The following is a 21,452-nucleotide window of genomic DNA, read 5'->3' on the forward strand; positions in this document are numbered from 1 at the left end:
AATATGCTTCATTGGTTTAAGCATTAGAGGAAATAGTACATTTTCTGTCAATGTCTGTTTCATACAAAAGATGCAAGAATCTATAGTGACGAGAGATAGTTGATGCACAGACATGAGAGCGACATCTTCTCATCTAGCTCTCAGTAGAAAAGTAAATAAGTGCATTTTTCCAAAATGTTAAACTTTTCGTTTTGCTCTAGAAGTGGCTGCAGTATTAAGTACAGGCTAAAGTTATTCCCTACTTCAAGCCACATAATCACATTTTTAATTTATACATTTGTGATTTAGTACTGATTTATTTGTTAAGTAAATCCAAAACCCCCCATTTATTCTCTATTTTTTTTATCTTATTATTGATATTTATTCTAGCTGTAACAAGCAGAGGTATGCAACTGCAGGTATGTAGCATAAAATCAATAGCTGACAATTCCTTGGTTACTGTTATTGGTACAGCAGATGCTTTCATAGGACTGTGTTTCACAAGATTGTGTTTCTGCAGTTCCTGCAAATGTTTGTTGAGCTTCTTCTCAGAAATCTGCACACCCCTGAAACAAAACAGCAGCTGGCAGGTTCCTTAGCTTGTGTTTCATATCTTTGCAAGATGGATAAGCTCTTTAGATCTGTTTGTGTTCATCAATAAGATGGAGAACCACAGAAGCCTTTAAAGAGCTGGTTAATGTCAGTTTACCAGGCTGTGTCTCAGATGCATGAACATACTCTAAATTAATACACAGACACACACACATAGGCGCAAAGTCATTTCCTGTTTCCAGCTGTTTAAGGCACATGGGTTCCCCCCCTCTTTTTTCAAATTATCCCTTGTCTCTGTGTTTGTTTTGTTTTCATAAGTGATATTTTGACATATCTAAGAAGCTCCTTTGGGTGAACAGTTTGCCACATGACAAAACGAGACCAAAGCTGTCTCAGAAAACTGTTTTGTTGGTGGTTTTCATCACATCTTTGCCTCCAGTGGTTGGTTTGTTTTGTAACTGCAGCTACAGAGTGTGTTATGATGTTGAGCAGGCTTTGGAGTTCAAAAAGCTGAAGAAGCCAAAGAGTGATACTACTAGTCTGGCAATGACAAAAAAAGTAAAGGAATGGCGCCTCCCTAATGTAATGGTAGGGGAAACACTGGGTGAGTAGATATGCCTCCTACACTAGTTCCTTTGTTTGGTGGGTTTGCTTCAGCCAGTCAGAACTTTTCTACATATAACTTCATGATTAATACATCAACTCAACAATCAGAAAATATGAAATGATATGACATTCAGCTGACGCTTTTTTTCCAAAGCTACTTCAAATAAATGTATTCAACCATGAGAGTACAAACCAGAACAGAAAAAAAAAACTATCATATTCCTGGCCAAGGTGCAGTTGGAAGAGATGTGTTTTTAGCCTGCAGCAGAAGATGTGTAGACTTTCTGCTGTTCGGATGTCGATGGGGAGCTCGTTCCACCATTCGGGAGCCAGGATAGCAAACAGTCGTAATTTTGTCATGTGACTAGGTGTCCCTTACAGTGAGAGAGCGGCAAGCCGATTGGCTGATGCAGAGAAGAGTGGTAAGGTTTAACCATGTGATGTAAAGTGGGCCTGATCCATTAGTAGCACGGTACGCAAGTACTAGTGTCTTGAAGCGGATTGGGAGCAGCTGTTGGTAGCCAGTGACATGAACAGCAGAGCAGTGTTGTGTGAGAGAATTTAGGTAGGTTTGAAGCGGTTGAGCTGCTGCATTCTGGATGAGCTGCTGAGACACATTTAAATTTGTTAGAATAACTTACTTTTCTTAAATTTTGGAACAAGATCCCTTGCTTGCCCTGCCCTGTCCTTGCTTGACAACTCATCACAACACAGCAGGATGTCTTTTTTCTCCAATATGCATGCTTTGCTCCCACATGAGACCTTATGGCATAAAACCCTGCAATATTTCCAGATGGGGGAAACTGCAAGGCTTCATATGCTTGCACACCCAGTCCACAAAGATCCCCAAACCAGTAATCAGAGCAGTTAAGGTGAATGCTGTCCTTACTGCCACCATCTACAGTATAAGGCAGCAGAGTTCAGTCTCTTCTGTGTGTGTTTGTAGCTTTTTCATATTTAGCAGCCCTCAACTTTGCGCCAGTTTCAACCCTAACCATGTTTATGAGGTAATTCAGTTGATGATAGAGCCTGATCTCTGTGTGTGTACGTGCATGCGTGCATATTTGATCAAAATGGTAGGACCATTGGCAGGATTCTCCTGGCTGATTGCAATGCTGCTTTAGTTAACCAACTGCAGTGCTGTTGAGAGCGCTCTCTCTCTCTCTCTCTCTCTCTCTCTCTCTCTCTCTCTCTCTCTCTCTCTCTCTCTCCTCTCTCTCTCTCTCTCTCTCTCTCTCCTCTCTCTCTCTCTCTCTCTCTCTCTCTCTCTCTCTCTCTCTCTCTCTCTCTCTCTCTCTCTCTCTCTCTCTCTCTCTCTCTCTCTCTCTCTCTCTCTCTCTCTCTCTCTCTCTCTCTCTCTCTCTCTCTCTCTCTCTCTGTGTGTGTGTGATCTTGGCAGGGCAGAGTTAGGGCTCTGAGAATGGCCTTAAAAGGAAGAAGAGCTGTGGCTCTGCATGCACACACTTAACATACACAGAAAAAAAAGCATGTGCGTTCACATACTTAAAGAAGTAATTCAAACACATACATTCTTTGTTGGGGTTGTTGAGTTGTAGTACGTCTTTTTTTTTGTGATGTAAATTGGGGTTTCACACATCTGTCGGTTCTTCACTGTGGTTAGCATTCATGCCTGCACGCTGCACAGAAGATAAATACTCATGGGTATGGCGGGTGGGTCGCCGTGTATATTTTTTTTAAATGTATTTTTATTTACATCTTTCTTTGTGAGCAACTGCAGCGATACTCTATCAGTGAGCTAATTTCACACAAAAGAGGAAGCTGCATGGAAACAGATAATGTTTTCGCGTGGGAAGCTTCAGTCAAGGCGCAGAGCCCTGTAAGCAAAAGTTGAGCCAGGTTTTAATACAGTGTGAATGTCAAGCAACTAAATGCAGCTTTAAAATCCTTAAGATAGGTGAGGACTTTTAGCCTCTGTATATGAGGCGCCTGCTCAAACCACTGAGCAACCAGGCGCCCCATATACAGAGGCTAAGGGCGCACTCACACTGTCCTTCCGCACCACGCCCTGAGCTTTACGGTACTTGCCCCCCCCCTCCCTCCCCCCCCGCTTGCCTGCCCGTTTGTACTCACACTGCCTGGGCCTCGGCCAATGCTTCTTGCCTGCCTATACGTCATCACGTCGTAACACGTCACACGCATTGATTGACGTCATCGCAATGCGTCGCTTCTATTTTCTAAGTCTGAATAGCCGCACATAAATGACATCAGAACCGCCGTAGGCCTCGTGCTCGTGCACGTGCGTGCGTTCGTGCTCGTACATGTGCAAACGCTCTCTACAAAAGCCCACCTCTCTCAGACGGGCCGTGGACGGCCAGCTGGCCGCCGCTTTGCGCGGAGCGGGTGCACACTGGTCAAACGCACTAGGCTTTAGCCGAAAAACCTGTTTTGGCCCGGTGCGGAAGGACAGTGTGAGTGCGCCCTAAGAGTCCTTTCTGCAGCTGCCCGAGTTCGACTCCGACCTGCGACCCTTTGCTGCATGTTGGCCCCTCTCTCGTCCTCATTTCCTGTCAACCTCCAGCTGTACTCAAAGCCAGAAAAAAGGCCAAAAAATAATAATATTAAAGTGCATAAAATAACATGAGTAGATAAAAGCAAGCAAATTACTTATTAAGGGACAGTTCAACCCCCAGAAAACATACTGAAAAACAAAATCAAACTTTATGAGAGATGAGGGCTTCTATTTATTTATTTATCTGTTCACGATTCTATATTAGTTGTGAAAATATTAATACTATGAGAGCAGCAGTGATAGTTAAACTCTTTATAGTGGGATATTGTTGCAAAAATGGTTAAAGTTATGAAATATTAACCTTTTTTTGGCAGTTTGTTCAAGCCTTTATTATACAGGACAGACAGTAAAAGGGGTGGGAGAGAGAGAGGGGGAGACATGCAGCAAAGGACCGCAGCTCGGAGTCGAACCCTCGACCACTGCCTCGAGGACCTTCAGCCTCTTTACATGGGCCGGTGGCTGAGTGGTTAGAGCAGCCGCCCCGAAATATTAAACTTTTGCTCACAAAACTGAACTGAATATATTAAAGTCATCCTAATTGAATTTGATTCTAATTGGATAAAAAAAAAATCATGCTACAATTCTTCACCATCTACTCGCCGAAATATGATCCATTTGTATTTCTGGGAAAGTACTAAAATAACATAAGAAGCTTTAATTGATACCCAGAGGGGAAATTCAAGGAAAATTTGAAATTTAAACTTTTGCCAAGGCAGTGAACCGCTTGCTTTATTGCAGAAGTGAATCTTGTCATGTCAGCTGAAATGAGCAGAAGTCTCTGTAATGTCCTCAGTGTTGTCTGAGACTTTAACTTAAAGTCTGTATCTTGTCTCGACCTTTAAAGATTGGCCTCTTTCTATCTCTCTTCATGAGGACAAACTGACACCATGACCCATAAACAATCAACATCCCCGTCTTGGTGTTCTGATATTTCTAGCTGAAAAGAAAGCAAACGTGTGAGACATTTGTTCTGGTATATCGCTTACTTTTCAGTATCTCAGTGTGCAGTTTTCCTCACGTCTTGGAGTTATCTCGTAACCTTCCTCAGCTTTGACTTTCTCTCAACGAAGGTAGTTTTTCGACAACACCGAGCCTTACTTTTCCTTTCATCTGACGTACGGTAGTCAACGTTACAGACAAGGTTAGCGTCTTGCCAGGAAAATTGAGATATTCTGTCTTCCAGAGCATTTCCCACAAACTGCTGCAGTCTGATGGCAGATATGTTTCCTCAGGCCTCCTGTGGACTTCATCTTAATCACACTCCTCTCATCTCTTCTCAGCTGCATGTGTGCGTGCGCGTGTGTGCGTGCGTGCGTGCGTGCGTGCGTGCGTGTGTGTGTGTGTGTTCCAGCTCTCCCAGCCTTAATCTTTCCCACATGGTTTCATTTCATGCTTTTGTGTAAATGTGCCTACAACTATGCATCATGTTGCTCTTGGAGTTTGTCCTCCTCTGTCTGTATGTGTTTGTGCACATGTTTACAGTATGTTGCAGATAGAGTAAAAGCTTGGTCTTCCCCTTTCTCTACCATCAGGGTCATGTCACACTATCTTGAGCCTTCGGTAAAAAGAAAATAGGAGAATTTCCAGTAATTGGCCTTCTCAAATGGGGCGTTATTTCTTATTAAACCAAAAGATTTGGAGCAGGTTAATGTCAAAATGCATTTAAATATACGTTCTTACACATTCTTGTATTTCCATTTATTTTTACACGTGCACCAGTCTTCTCCCTGCATCTCTGCGTCGATTTTCTTTTTCTCTCTCTCACTGACAGTAAGAGAGGAGTTTGCAACATCAGTGGAAAATACTTTTCCAACAACCAGACTCTGGTGTCCATCTGTTCTGTATTACTTGTTGTACTTCAGTTTCTCATATGGCAACATGCAGCGTTAATTTGGCCCTCGTTGCATACCACAACTAAAGCTCTGAACATATGGGCCCCAGTCAGCTGAAGCAGAAACGGAATGAAACCAACCAAGAGAGACAGGAAACGCAGCAGCAGGAGACAGGAGCAATACAGACTGAAAGTTAGGTAGACAAGCAAGTGAAGATCAAGGTGTCTGTAAGTTTCTGGCAAGTGTTTCATATTATGTTTGTAACTCAAAATTTTTACAGAACATGGGACAGGTATTAAAATAAGAAGAAGTTAATGACATTTACCAAAAAGAACAGCTTAAATCATCGTATAATGGGCAGTAAACATGAAATGGACTTTGTCAGACACAAGGCTTCTACTGTTTAAGCTCTTCTTGTTGTTATTTAGTGTAGAGTCAGTCTAGATTCTAGGCTCAATTAACCCAAGTCAAATCAATCAAAATACACATTTTCTCACAAGGGATTTTTGAAATATCTGCTGCTGAGGTGAATCATATTTCAGCTTTGCTGCTTGAAAATTACATTTTAAAATTCCAGTACCTGGATAATGTCAGGGTAAACAGACTTTAAATTATAGTTCCAGACTAGTCATGGGGGATTACATTTTCAATATGCATATCCAGTAAGTGCATGCGCATTTGAGATGATAGAAAATTAATCTGCAACTATTTTGATAATAGATTCATCTTTTTAAGTAATTTTTCTATCAAAAAATCTATTTACAGAAATGTGAGAAGTTGCTGCTTTTCTTTATCAAATGTGGGTTTTGAGCTGTTGTTGGAACTGTAGTCGAACAAAGCAAGACATTTTAGGACATTTTAAGACGAGCTTTAGGAAATTGGGATAGTTAAAAAATTGTGATTTTCTATAGACCAGACAGTTAGTCAATTAATCGTGAAAATGATTGGCAGATCTGGTGGAGTTTTGGTAGAAATCCTGGAAGTAGTGAACTCTTGTGGAATCGTGCATAACTCCCAGATGGCCATTTGGCCTCTGCTGATGCACATATTTAGAGCAGGGATTGTCTTTTCAGAGCGAGACAAGACTTGAGTTTCAGTTCACATCATAACAGTCTCTGTATCTCACCCACAAAGTCAAATCTTTTCCTCTTTCCAGGGATTGAGTTTCATAAAACCTAGAAATGATGTCTTGAAGTGACTGTCATTGAGTCACGTAATGGATGTAGATACTGTATGCGTGTGGGTGAACATGTATGCTTGTGTATTGTGTGTTCACCACATGTAAATATGGTGTGAATATCATGTAACGAATCAATTTGTTCTAACCAGGCAGATTGTAAACGTTTGAAGTCTTAGAGTACACGCCCTCCTGTTTGTCTTCTTTGGTTCATCAAACTGGATTACTTGAAGGTTCTGCTTTTTAGTTTCTCTCTGCTGACCTGCCTGAACTTGTCCTCTGTCTCCTTCTATTTTTGCATCAACAGATCTTTATCTTGTCCAGCCCACAGAGATCTGAGGGAATTATTGTAGAAAAATTTGGAACAACAAAGCCTCTGGAAATCCTTAGGCAGCCATCCAGTCAGCTCTTGAGTTTGGAAATCCCTCTGAAAACAATTTCTCTGGTTAGTTGGTATAATGCAGTTGATTTAAAATGAAATGACAGCCGACTGTGACTCTGTCCTTTTTCTTAAATCTCAGTCTTGCAGGGTTGCATGAGATTCTTGGTCTGCCAACAGCCATGTTTGGCACTGCCATGGAGGTCATTAGGTTGTCGGTTTTGCACAAATCCAGGCAGCAAATAACACTTACTTTGTTTATTGATTTCATCATTATTCTTCAATTGAAGTATTTAAATAAGTTACAGAAAATGGTGAAGAACTATCCAGAATGCATGTCGAACAGAGAAACGTACTTCATCGACTCATCGTTTCACTACCACTGCACATATGACCTGAATGTAACCTGTTAAAAAAGAGAGAGCAATGAATAATAAGTTCATGGTGAAAGGTACAAGTTGATTTAACAATATATAAAGTAAAAAAATACTTTTCCATTTTTGTAAATGCTATGAAAGCATGTAATTATGACAAGAACGTGAATCGATGAACACAATCTGGATCAATAAAACCTTTAATCATGGATCATTGCCACAGCATCCCACTCTTTTCAGAATAAGTGTAAGATTCTAAAAAAAAAAAAGCATACTTCTGTATGCTAGTTTCTGTAACCACAAAGAAATGGATGATCTTTCAACAAAATGTGTCATTTTACTTTGTGGTTAACTTACAGTAATGGAAAATATTATGAGTGATCTTCATAGAGGATTAAGCTTTTTACTGGTAGTGGACTGGACACTGGTCACTGTCCATAGAGTGTCAGGCTACATTCAGTGTTATTGAGGATATAATTAAGTATTTTGGTTCTCAATTAAAAGTCCCTACACACCACATTTGCGTGAAAGTTGGCTTGAGGGATTAAGACTGAGTATAGTATAAAGCGTTTAGCCAAAGTCAGCAGTAATTACTCTTGTCAGGAATACAGTGAGTCATAGAGGGATCCTACCAAGTTAAAAACCACACATTTCCAAGGAAAGCACTTGGTATAAGTATAACCAACGGCTTCAAAGAACTGCAACCTCTCAGATGTTGCAGACAGCATACAGTGGATCACTGAATGATTTTCTTTTTCTTCAACTTCTTGTTAGTGTTACGTCCTTTTTATATGAAACAAGCTATGATATGATATATGATTGATGTGCAGATTTGTGATTTAAAAGCTCATTCTGTGGGCAGAATCTGCAAGTTTATAGACCATATCCATTTCAGTGACAATGTTTACATGAACCAGGGGCTTGCCCACGCTGTTCTCAGCAGCAGAGAACTGCTGGCCTTGACTGGAAATATTGGAACATTTTGAGGAACGGATCCCTACTGACACACTGGGCTGGGTATCGTCAGTGATTTCCTGAATTGATGCGATATTTCAGTTACAAAACCCATTTTGTTGGTAATGAAAAATAATCCCAGATAACTAATGCTGTAAATTGTACAAGGAACCCTCTAGCCTGGTGTATTATTCAAATAGTATTGTTTACATTAATAATTGACCCCAAAGCACTCCATGAACACATTACAGCAGTTAACACAATAAAGTGCAATACTGCAGACTCCACAGTCGGTAGGTATTGAGAGACATTTTAATTCAGATATCTTGAGGTCAGAGGTGAAGGGACCACTTTGAAAATTGCCATGACAGTTTATATATCAATAATTTAACCTGACCTGAAAGGTCTAGATAATGTTGGACTTCAATGACAGGCCCACTCAGTTTTGTGTGACGTTTGAGTTCAGTGCCTTTGGACTTGTAGACCTGTGTGATTCCTCCTTTTTTTGAGAGAGAGAGATGGAACCAAGCCGATTTGTGGGCGGTGACTTGCAGAAATGCAGAAATTATCTTGTTTTACTGAGTCTTGGGAGACGGCTCATAGTGAAATTTCTGCACCTTTGCTTACACTGTCAGTTACGGTGTTTCAAGGTTGGATGCTTCCCTGTAAATCCAAGTTATAGTAGACCCAAGGGCAGATCCAGAACATGCAGGATAGAAAACACATCCCTTTTTGCCCACGATTGTCTTGGAATCCCCCAGATGACCAGTGAAGAGCTGGAGGATGTGGCTGGGAAGAAGCGATCGGGGCTACCTTGCACAGCTTGCTGCTTCTGCAACTAGATGGGGATAAGATGGATGAATGAATTAAAGGTGCCATGCTTTTAAGGCTGGACATCAACATTTTATACACATGTCTGACAAATTTGGGTGTCAATAAGAGCTACATGTTGGCTATCATAAAAAAAGGGAAAATTCACTTAGAGGCAGAGGAAGTGAAGCAAAGATGTAGCACACAACAAAGCTCACACGATTTACTACTGAAGGCAGCTTTTCGCATAATTTGTTATGTTTATTTGGGTTCAGTGTAAAGGAGGCAGAAAAACACTTCTCACAGTATGGAAAATGCCTGAATGCGGGAGGAGTGTTGTGTGTCTGCTTTTTTTGGTTGTTTGTGTGTGCGTATTTGAGCATGACAAAAATCTATAAAAACATCAACAGCAAGGAGGTTGAGTGGTTAGGCATGTGGTCAAGATGTTTGTCAGATCTCCCTGTATCTCTTTCTACTTCTGTGTCTTTTTCTGCTGAAGAGGTTGTCCTGCTGTCTTTCTGTGCATCTCTGCCTGCATTAGTGAATACTCTATTTCAATACTTTGGTGATAATAATATTTGTTTGAGCTTCCGTGCGTCCGTGCGTGCTTGTGACCTGCAACCACAGTGCCAGGGCACATGACCTTGCTGAGTTGCATGTGGAAAGCCCCCAAAGCAAAGCTGCGCAACACCCTCACCCAACAGTTTTTTCTTGGTCTCTGTTCTTATTCATCATTACCCATACATACACTCACACACATGCACGTCTGCAAACACTACTATGTGACCTAGCATCAATATGTTGCGGTTTGAGTAAGTTTAATTGCAAAAAGGTGGAGTGTGAAAAGAAAAAGTACTACATTGTATTTGCAGGAGTAAAGGATGCTTGTTTGTCAGACACAGTTCACCTTTTGACTCTTTAATGACCATATTTATCAGTGCATACTAGCATTCTGCTTGACCGTGATTGTTTAAGGCTTGCCACTGTAAGACTCTCCAAAGATCAACATAATGGTATCTACACTTTCCAGTTCATTAGGAACATCGTAAACCTTGTGAAGGTAGGACTTATTGCAGGCCTGGGCCCTGTTTCAGAAAGCAAGCTTATAGAAAACACTTGAGTTTGTCAACGCTGAGATGAGCGAGACTTTGGATATTCGTTCCAGAAAGAGAGGTCAGTCACTGTGGAGTTAAAGCCGTTCAAATGGGCAACTGCAGAGCACCACTTCCATTTCGCCCGCCATGATAAAATATAATTCTATGTGGAATTTAAAAAGTTGTAAAAAGTCTGTATGTCTTTGGCACTCTACTCTACCCACTCCTCTTCACTTCATGCTTTTCCACTCCGTTTTATTCAGCTTTATTCTGCTCAGACCCCTCCCCTGATTCTCTCCGGGCAAGTCTTTACCCTGGTTTTCATTACAGGGCCAAACACAACTAGCACTTACTCATTATCTGTGCCTCTTGGTTTCCCTAAAAAAAAGAACACACTTTTATACTGTTGCCAGTGGAGATGGCAATTGGGGCTGTAGCTTCTCACTTAAAAAAAAACGTGGCTTTTGATACTGCGTTATAAAAATCTAGAGTTTGCTCTGGCCCAGTCCCACTTGGCTTTGACTCTTATGTGGAAAATGTTATCATGGGGCGAGATCTCCTTCCCTGTATAAACCTGGTTCTGGCTCACCAGGAACTACCAGGAACTCATAAGGGGCAAAACTGCACATTAAGGTTTATTCAGTGACAATGGTGTGGGGCAGAAGGGAAAGGGAGGACAAGTGGATGTTTTACTTTCCCAACTTTATGTTAAGTAGTTTAAAAAAAATCAATCACAGCAGATATTAGCAGGCCAATATTATCAGATGTTATCAGCCACTATTGGGATATAGAAATATCTAGGGCTGCAACTAATAATTATTTGCTTTATTAATTAATTTGCTGCTTTTTAATTAAAAATGTGCTATTTATATACAGTAGTTATATAAAAAAAAATACCAACCAAAAGTCCAAAACACATATATTTAATTAACAATAATATGAAGCTTGGTAGCTGTGAATCTTCTTATTTGAAAAACAACTTTTGCTTGAAAAATGAAATGATTAATCAATTACTAAAATACCAATTAAACAACCAATTAATCAATTAATATGCTACTGTTTTCAACACCATCTGTACTGGCATATATATGCTAACAGAATCACAATATATAAATGATTTCAGGGCCTGTGTGGCCCTTTTTGTTGTTTTTCTTTTTCCATTTTATAGGCATTATTCATTTATATGATTTAATTTCCAGAAAGTTTGCTCTTCAAATGTCTTTTATTTATTTAGTTCACTTGAGTCTTAAAAGTTTTAAATATGCCGCCTCAGTACACATCTTTGTCAACACCTGGTTTATGCTTGCTTATTTGTATAAAACATTTTTTTTTATATATATGGCCAATTTTGATGTCTGCCTGAAAAATAACATATTAGTCAGCATAGGTTTACTAGTTTTATCCACTTATGAACAGATACTGGACACACAACACACCCTTAACTGATCATCACACATACACACACACACCCATAACTGACATATGCCGAATCTTACACGTGTGGATGAGCAGCACACAAGTGAAACAGATACACAAACGCAGACATAGACACATGCAAGACATTTTTTTAAATACATTTTTGTGCAAAGTTTTGTTCTTCTCAAACTGAAATCAATTTCATAAAAGACACACCCTATGCACACTCTAATGGTGATACAACAAGCTTTTGCTGGTATCACTATATTGTTATTTATTCAAGAGGTAGATTTTCCAATATTTTGTATCACTAAAGACCCTTTCACACATGCAGTGCGAACCTAAAATTAACAAGACATTACCTGGCGAGGCTATATGTGAGAGTGTGAATCACTTGGACCGGACATCAAACAGAGTTTACCCTGCCAGCTCATTTGTACAAAGACCGTTTTATCTCAGAGTGAGCCAATGTGTGAAAAGAGGCCAGAGAGAGCAACGGGCATGATGATAACATTTCTATCATACTGCAGCTCACAACGGAAGGTGATTTAACGGTTGAATATGGAGATAGAACACCGCAAGATCGTAGTCGCAACAACAAAAAATAATTCCCGCAGTTGGGTTGCCATGTTTGTTGCCGAGTGTGTCAAGCGATCAGCCTGCGCCATGTCAAGTGATTAACTATACAGGGTGCCGACTAATTTCGCCTAATCAATTAATTTTACAACAGTATTTAACATTAGTCAGTCTTCAACTGGAAGTCTTTCTTTGAGTGGTGTGTAATCGGTTAGCTAGCTCTCAACTCAAAATGATTCTTTGTTTCTGTAGCCAAACAACAGACAACCCTGGCAACCCGCAATGCCCAACACTTTTGGCTGGTACAATGTAAACAGACAGAAAATCATTGTCAAACCCACTAAATACCTTTTTAAATATAAATTCAGACTGAATTAACTTTTTATGGAAAAACAATACTTTAATTATGTACCCCTCAAAACGGCCCGTGGCTGTATTTTTTTTTTTTTAAATATAGCTTTTAATAAAGATTTTAGATATTCAATCTTTAATACAAAGACGGCAACAAAAATGTCTAACTGCAGAGGCCACCCCTCGCCTAACCACCCACCGTCTGACACAGAGATTCTCCTGTTATGTGCTTAGAAACTGCAGACTATGTCCAGACCTGATCCTCCTGACATTGTCCGAGGTTTACATGTGAAAAAAGCATAATTTCCTCACATATAAAAACAGGTGTGAAAATATGTTTATAAGATTCCCGTGCAGCCTTTTGTGATCAGTTAAAATACTTGGAAACCCGGCTGCACACGTGCAAACAGTGTCTGTGTGTGCGTGCACGTCTCTGCTCACCACAACACGTAATCACACAATCTATTTTCTGTTTCTCAGTAAGCTGATCTGTTAATTTTTTTCCATGATATTTCAGCTGCAATTTGATTAACTGTTTAGGTAGAGCAAGGTTTTACAGTGACTCATCACAAAATGTCTTACTTGGGATCATTTATCTTGGATGAATTAGTTGTAAATTATAAGCAAAGATTAAGATTCAAATTGTAAAATAATCACTCTGGAGCACTAATCTGGGCCAATCTAAACCTTGTACATTTTGTTATTCACAGACATTTCTCCACAGAATTGTACTCCTGTATTTTCATGGACATTTTTGTCTTTGTATTTGATAGGGACAGTAGTCAGGAAAAGAGATGTTGTGATTACACTGTCGACATCCCAGACCATAAGGCTACCGAGACATCCAGAAAATGATATCTCATGTTCATGCTACACTGCCATATATTTGGATTTAGGCTCACAAAGCCGCCTTCACTTGTGTTTCCACTCCAGTACAATATTGGTTGTAGTGCTTAAATCATTCCATTATGGGTGATGAAACATCAGCGTTAAAACGCTTTAATGTTCAAATAACATAATGCCCATGGCTGCGGCACCCGTATTCACCCTCTGTCTGAAACGCTCTGTTTTGCAGCCTGTCACTCTAATCCTGCCTCCTGAAAAAGCCTAGTCTGCTCTGATTGGGCAGCGTTTCTGTGTCCTCCACATCTGTGCAGTGGACTGACTGTACAGTAAGGAGCTGCTCTTTCTACCGTGAAATATCACCAATAAAACTACCAGCAGAAATGTGATCCGAAATCTGGGAGAAATTAAAAACATCTGCAATCAAGATTACAGCTTTCCCTGACGATAGCATGTAGCTACACATATTAGTGAATGTAATGTAAACACTTCAGCCGAGAGAAGAAAAAAAACGGTTGGAAATGAAGCATTACGAACGGTCTGAAACCTTAAATCTACTTTTACATATGTTAACCTCATTATAAACGTGTCTTTTCAAAAGCAGTGTGCCGGTTACTTAAGATAATTCACCAACCCAGCTGTCAGTAGTTTGCGTTGGGACTATTTCTTTCCTGGAAAGCAGTCCCAAATAAACATTCACATTGTCAGTAGAAAGAAGATCCAATGAAAACTGTTCTATCAGGTCTGCGGATTATCTTGGGTAACCGATACATTTTCTGGAAGGAGATATTGCTGTGTTGAGCTTTTCAAATGTCATTTCTCAGTGTGTGTGTGTGTTTCTGTGAGCACCACAAATTAAATATTAGAGCAGTGACAGACGTCTCCGTGGTGACTAACTTAGAAGAATCCATAACGATCTGCACAAGGAGATGTCAAGAAGGTTAGGGGGAGAAATATGTTTGTGACTTACATGAGCTGAATCAGTATAGACACATAGAAAATTAGTATTGTAATGCTCACGTATGCATAGTGGACTGAATTATGTCCCAATGTAGGCTAACCGCTTTTGGGAGAAATAACAACAGGAACGGCCCTGTAATCCTACTTTCATGAAAATTCTAAAAAAAAAAATCATTATGGAGAATCTAGTTTTTGGGCTGCAGTCCTCTAAATATTAGACTATATTTTTACGACATCTTGACGTTGTGCCTTCTGGATTAAAGTAAAAAATGAAAGGCTTGCTAATTGTCTTTTCTCATGTGCAAAACCACAGCTAATTCATTTACAGGAAACGGTTCTATGAATCTTGAGTGTGCTGTCTGAACTTCTGCATATTTGGCTTATATATCAGTGTTTCTGAGAAGTATGCAAAGAGGGCAGCACAATGAACTGACACATTTATTCATCACTGAAGGCTGACAGCTTCTGACAGGAAACACTCATAGAACACTCATCTCTATCAGCGTTGGTAACCCAACAACTAGTGCTGTGTGTGTGTTCCACATCCTCCAAGATGCCACAGATAGAGCTGATTGTGAATGTGATCTGATCTCCTGACTGCCTGTACTCCACCTATGTACACGTACCAGAAACTAGTGTGTACAAAGGTGGCTCTTTCTAGGTGGAGGCACGTTTTTTTAAAAACTTTTTCTTACTGTAAAGTAAAACGCGTAAAATACACCTAAAACCATCTCACAAAAAGTTACAATCATGTTAACTTACTGTAAATTAGTTGTCCAGCTCCAAAATGCAAGATCGTTTTTGGCTTATTTTTGGGTAAATTTTAGATGTTTCCATTTTCATGCATTTGTATTATGGTTTTATGTGATCACAGCTGTTCTATGTCTCCTGAGCCAACAATAATTTGAATAATTTGAAGGCCAGAGACAATCCGTAAAAAAAAAAAATCCCTCAGCGGGACCTTTAACTATATTTCATGTTATCATGGTTTGGATCTGCTTACTGAGTCAAAATACTTTCCAAATCAAAAGAGACCCAGCACAAACCACTGATCTAACCCATGCTTTTAAGAGAGAAACTGCAAGATTCATCCAAGATTTGACTGCCTTATTACTACCGTTTTCTTATACTTTAGAAGGACATGCAGTGCTTGTTCATTGTGTAATGTTTCTTTAGTTTGCCACTAACTAGGCCTTAGATGTTATTAATTTCTGCATACAGTAAGAAAAGAAGTTTAGCCAGCCTGTCATGTAAGAAACCGACACTGAGCTGGGATCAGAGAATCTATTTCTATCCCACCAACTATGGAGGAAAACCTCAGGAGTGTTTATCTGTGTGACACAAACAACAGGTGGTGGAGTGTGACAGCAGAGTAGAAGGTGAAAACAATGCCAGCTGCTACAGATCACCATTGTGTTGGCTGCAGCTATAGCTTTTGTACAGTATAAAGACATAAACAAAGTTCAGTAGCCACAACCAAGGCAGAGATCAGGCAGATTTTAAAAGTCATCCTGCTTATTAAAAATATCACACACATTTAGAAAAACAAAGAATAAATAGCGGACGAAAACATCAGATATGTTTGGACTGACAAGGAAACGTCCTTCTCAAAATAATTATATTCAACAAATATAAATGCCTTATTTCCATCACGTTTTCCGCATGATTTTAATTCCTTTGAGGTTTGACTGGCGCTCTTTTAATCACATCATCGTGTCATGCACTCGTACATGCTTGAATTTGAATATACGCCTTTTCAAAAATGCTTGATTTTCAACATAATCTGGTGTTTAACAGTGGTGGATGAAAACACGCTTTAATTCGTATTTACTTTGTTGATGATCTGAAGATTTGGTTAAAATATGTGCTAAATTTGAATGGAAACTTGAGTGATGTGATTAACTGATGTATTTCATTTCAACAGTGGAGCCTTGAATAATAAGATAGACTTAAGGCACAATTCCTGTATCAGAAATGACTCTGATACTTCCAAAATGCTGTAATTTAACCCCCTAAAAGCTAGTATGTAATTTATTTATGTTATTTTTCCGTTATGACTGTCAAACTAGCTGATAAAATACATTTTGTATGGCATTCACACAGTCATATCACATCCATACAGGTTTAGTATTACACAGCTGAATGGGTACTCAGTATTGGCCAATATTTAAGTTCAGATATTGGGAAAGAAAAAAATGGCATCGGAGCGTCTCTAGCTTTAGCTACAAACAACACTTGTAAGTAGATGTGTCGGTCAAGGATTCCTCTGTCTGATGAGGCCCTGTGCGTGTGTACGTGTGTGTGGGATAATTGTGCATACACACACTTTCCAAAATCTCTCCTTAGACTAGTTTGGTAACACTGCAGAGTTTAAGGTCAGTCCAACACACACACACACACACACACACACACACACACACACACACACACGTATACATGCAGCACATGCATACACCCCGAACAGTGCTGGCTTCACTAACCCTCGGAGGGATAGTGGAATGTGTAGTGTAAGTCAGTTGCCACAGCGACGGCCTTGAGAAAGGGACCCTGGGAAGATAGTTTTAGACTCCAAACATCCTGTGTGTCACCCATGTGTGTGGATGTGTGCTATCAAACTGTAGACGTGTTTGTGACTGTGTGGGTGAGAGTTTGCATGGTTGCGTTTCTGTTTGTTAGACACTTACATCGTGTGTGTAAAGTGTTTCTGTTGGTTTGTCATATGTTTTGTTTTTTATTAATTTATTGAACGAGAACAAAAGTTAACACTAGCAGAACATTAGGTTGAATATCATTGATTTTTTTCAATTTTCCAAGATATTTGAAATATCTAATACTTAATAACAACTTTATTATCATTACTAATGTAACTGAATTCTATACGGACCCTTTACTCTGTAAAATCTCACATTGAAAACAACAAACAGTGAAAACTGTTCCAAAGATCTTTAATTTATTGGGATATAAAACAGAGAAAAAACATTAGACAAGCCATGCAGCCAAATATCATTAAACATGACTGGTTAAATATTGTATAAGTGTATATAATACGATATTGTGTCTCATATTCACAATATCAGTGCGGTGTGTGTGTGTGTGTGTGTGTGTGTGTGTGTGTGTGTGTGTGTGTGTGTGTGTGTGTGTGTGTGTGTGTGTGAAGTTGAAACATAGTAGTGAAAGTTGACTCAATCTGCAAAGAACCAGGAGTGAAAACTGATCACCATTAGCTTGATATGCTACATGTTGATATTTTAGTGGCCAAGCAAAGAACAAAACGCACAGTACGGTTTGAAATAAGTCAATCAAATGAATGGTAGAAAAAGTAGTGTTGTTAATGTGGCAGTTTATAAAAATATATGTTTGTTATATCTATTACAAGGCGACAACTAACATTTATGATATTATGAGTTGATCTGATATTGTTTTTAATTAGTATAAAGTAGTAGTAGTATAAAATGTCAAAATACTTAATTATAATGTACATTGTAATTTCCCAAGGACCAAGGTTTGACAAAAAAACAGTCTGCCAATCAAAGATATTCAGTTTACAATTATATAAAGCAAAAAAAAAGATACAACAGAGATTTTCATTTTGAATTCAGGGCTTAATGAAATCTTCATCACACTTTTTCCCACCATCAGGATTTTGAAGACTCTTGCTGTGCAGCCACATATCGTTGAAACCCACAAAACTTTATTTCACATTCTACCAGAGATCCCGAAGTTTGATGATACAGAAAACATCTAATATATTTTAACTTGATGAAATGATGCAACTATTAAAAACAATTTTAGGAGTTAAGTAATTAGTCAACTTATCAAGCTAATCTGGTCTGACACCATTTGTGTTGCGACTGGAAATAGGTCAACAGATAAAACCTGAGGAGAACAAGATGTAAAACACAGATCTCTATTAGTATTTCATGCCTGCTCTGTACTTTTCCATGATAAGCTGCTGATAAACCTCCAGTCTCTCGTTCTCCTGCGTAGAAAATCCAAATTAAAACTCACAGATTTAAACCATCAATAATGTACAGAGACATTGTAACCTTGCAAGGACACATTAAATGTTAAAATATTGTCCAGCCAAACATTATGATTTGAACACTAGAGCTATAAGCATGCAGTAACCTAAGGCCATAGACTTGAGGTCTGCTGGCAAACAATACACACAAAGAGGAGTCATTCAAGATGTTAATGAAAAGCTTTTTTTTTTAATGTATTTACAAACTAATGTTCACGCTCTGTGGCTTTGTCTGAATCTTTTTGTCTCCTGTGGAGTGTGTTTGTATGTAGATTATGTTGATGCCAGCAGGCAATAGTTGGTTTGGTTTGGACATTTTACATTAGCTTTTGTTTTTTGGCAGTCTCCAGTAAAGGATTAAATCCGCAGTCTTGTTATTCCAAAAACTTGTCACTCACGCACCTGCACGCCAGGGGCAAAACTTTAACGTAAAAAAGCATAAAAATGTGTTTTGACTCACATTTATAGCCCTGGTGTTATAAATTATATAATAAAGTGTAGAGTATTAATGGTTACATTAGTTATTCAGTGTAATAAATGAATGCCAAATAAAAAACTTTAGATATTCTATCATGAAATGATATCAGTAAATAGCTTCAATTTGTAACTCCAAATAGCCTACAGCCATGGACAGACTGTGGAACAGTGGGTCCCTGGACACGGATATGAAAACCCCCCGCCCCTCCGACATAGGAGCAAGACCCCCAGACTGTACGAGATGCAAAACGATGTTGTTTTGAGTCTCTATGTGGTTGTTTTGGATCTTTTTATGGTACTTTTGTTTCTATTTGTGGTTCTTTCTAGCTTGTTTTGTAGTTTTTCACCAATTATTAGTTCATTTGCATCACATTTTGCTCCTTTTTGTTGTTATTTTTAACCTCTTTCTGTCATTGCATCTTGTTTTGGGTCTCTTTTCATGCCATTGTGGTTGTTTTAGTCATTGGCGTCTCGTTTTACACCTCATTGTGGTCTTTTTGCATCTTTTTTATCTCTTTATGGTTGCTTTGCGTCTCTTTGTAGTTTTTCTTGCGTATTTTTCTGTCTCTTTGTGGTCATTTTGCATTTCTTTTTAGTCTTCTTGTGGTTGTTTTGTGTTGTATCTTTGCTGTCGTTTTTCATCGCACTTTTACAGTACATGAAGTCTCACACAATGTTCCCACATGGCTTGGTGGTGTTGTTTAAGGAAATAATCTTGAAGGGGTTATATGCAGATTAGAAAGAAAGAAAAAGGGCAAAGGGGTGGTCAGTGAGTGTGTAAGTCTGTTTCTGTGTGTCCTCTCCAGGGAGTATTACAGACTACAGTCTGCAGTAATAGGAAATGTGCTGTGAGCTTGAACTTGCTCCCCAGATGAAGTTGATTCACAGAAATCAGGCCTGTTATGTTGTTGCTCAACCAGTCGACATCTGTTGCCTTTTTTTTGTTCTTCTTTTTTTCTTTCTCGAGACACATATGGTTCCTCAAAGATGTTCTTAGTCAGAAACTCATTCACAATCTCAATAAATTCTTGAGACACACACACACACACACACACACACACACACACACACACATTCTTTATCTTTGTCTCTTTGTTCTAGTTTTTTTTTTTTTTTTTTTTTTACCATGAATTAGATGCATGTTCATTAACCTGCATTGTCCAAATGGAAGTTAACTGGTTTATGCTCAAAGTTTAGACTTTAGATTTCATCTGATGTGTGTAGCGCTGCAACTAACAGTTATTTTCATTATGGATCAACCTGCTGATTATTTTCTCAATAAATCACCTATACAATGTCATAAAACGCTGAAAAATGCCCTTCACAATTTCTCAAAGTATAAGGAAACACAGAAGCAAGAACAAGAAAAAAAGTTGCGGAATAAAACGTATTTTTGAAACTTAGCGGCTGACTAAATAAACTTATTTACTTACTAACATGCAATATATTCAAAAGCTTCAGAAGTCAATCAACCGTGAGGTGAAATTTTTTTCACCTATTATTTCCAAAGCCAAGAATGATCTATGAACCTCAATTTTACTCATTTTATTTGTTTATTACTGTAATGTTCCTTTATCTTTTAACTGTATTGATTTATTTTACATCACTTGGCAACCTCTAACTGAATAGTCCATTACTAATCAACAAGTTGTTTTTTGTGTTTGTTTTTTTTTGCATAGTATCTTTCACAATAATAGTAGTTTTTTTTCTCTTCATGCACATCTGTTCTTCCACTGAGAAAATACTGATTGTATTGTTCTCACTCTAATTATAAGAACGTTGTTAACCTGAATCTGAAGTACAACTTGTAGTCAGTTCCTCTTTCACTGACTCAGATCTCTCTAAATGAGTCATATCCCTCTCATCTCTGCGTCACAGTGTTTTTATTGATGGTATAAGACACTGTGGTTAAAACAAAGAGCGTTTGGAGTTACAGGGTTCATTCATGTCACTGGCAAGCTGAGGAAATTGGGCAAGCGGGGGGGTGGTTAATCTATTCTTTTGATGTGTGCGTGCGTGCGTGCGTGCGTGCGTGCGTGCGTGCGTGCGTGCGTGCGTGTGTGTGTGTGTGTGTGTGTGTGTGAGATATTATCATAGACATTCCTCAGGCTCACACACTGTCACATAGACTCAAACTCATCCGGTGCACAAAGCCCTGGAATCCGTCCTCCCTGCTCTTCATCGCTCCCTCTTCTCCCACCCAACGCCGTGTCTTTCACTGTCTCGTCTGTTTCCTTTTGCCGCTTCTGCTCTCTCACGCCACTCATTTTTTTGTAATGCTCTCATGCATATGTTTGTCCCCATAGGTTTAGATGTTGATCCAACTTTAGCTTGGCTTTAGCTTCTGCTCCTTGCTGGAGAAAGTTTAGTGCTCTCCACTTGAATTGCCGGGAGATTAAATGTGTTGAATTTAGGGGACTCGATTCTGGGCTGCTGGGTGATGATATTTATCATCTATCTACATAATTATATCCTAAGTAAATGTATTGTGTTTCATAGTCCAAATGCATCTGTCACAACT

The 21,452-nt window shown here is 39.0% G+C and overlaps 1 protein-coding gene across 1 annotated transcript in view; it reads left to right on the forward strand.

The window, feature by feature from the left end:
• The window catches only part of sh2b3 (SH2B adaptor protein 3), a 51,095-nt gene that overhangs the window by 16,754 nt on the left and 12,889 nt on the right, over positions 1-21,452 (forward strand). The gene's annotated exons all lie outside the window — the stretch shown is intronic.

Source organism: Echiichthys vipera (assembly GCF_963691815.1).
Source record: "Echiichthys vipera genome assembly, chromosome: 4".
In the NCBI taxonomy this organism is placed as follows: domain Eukaryota; kingdom Metazoa; phylum Chordata; class Actinopteri; order Perciformes; family Trachinidae; genus Echiichthys; species Echiichthys vipera.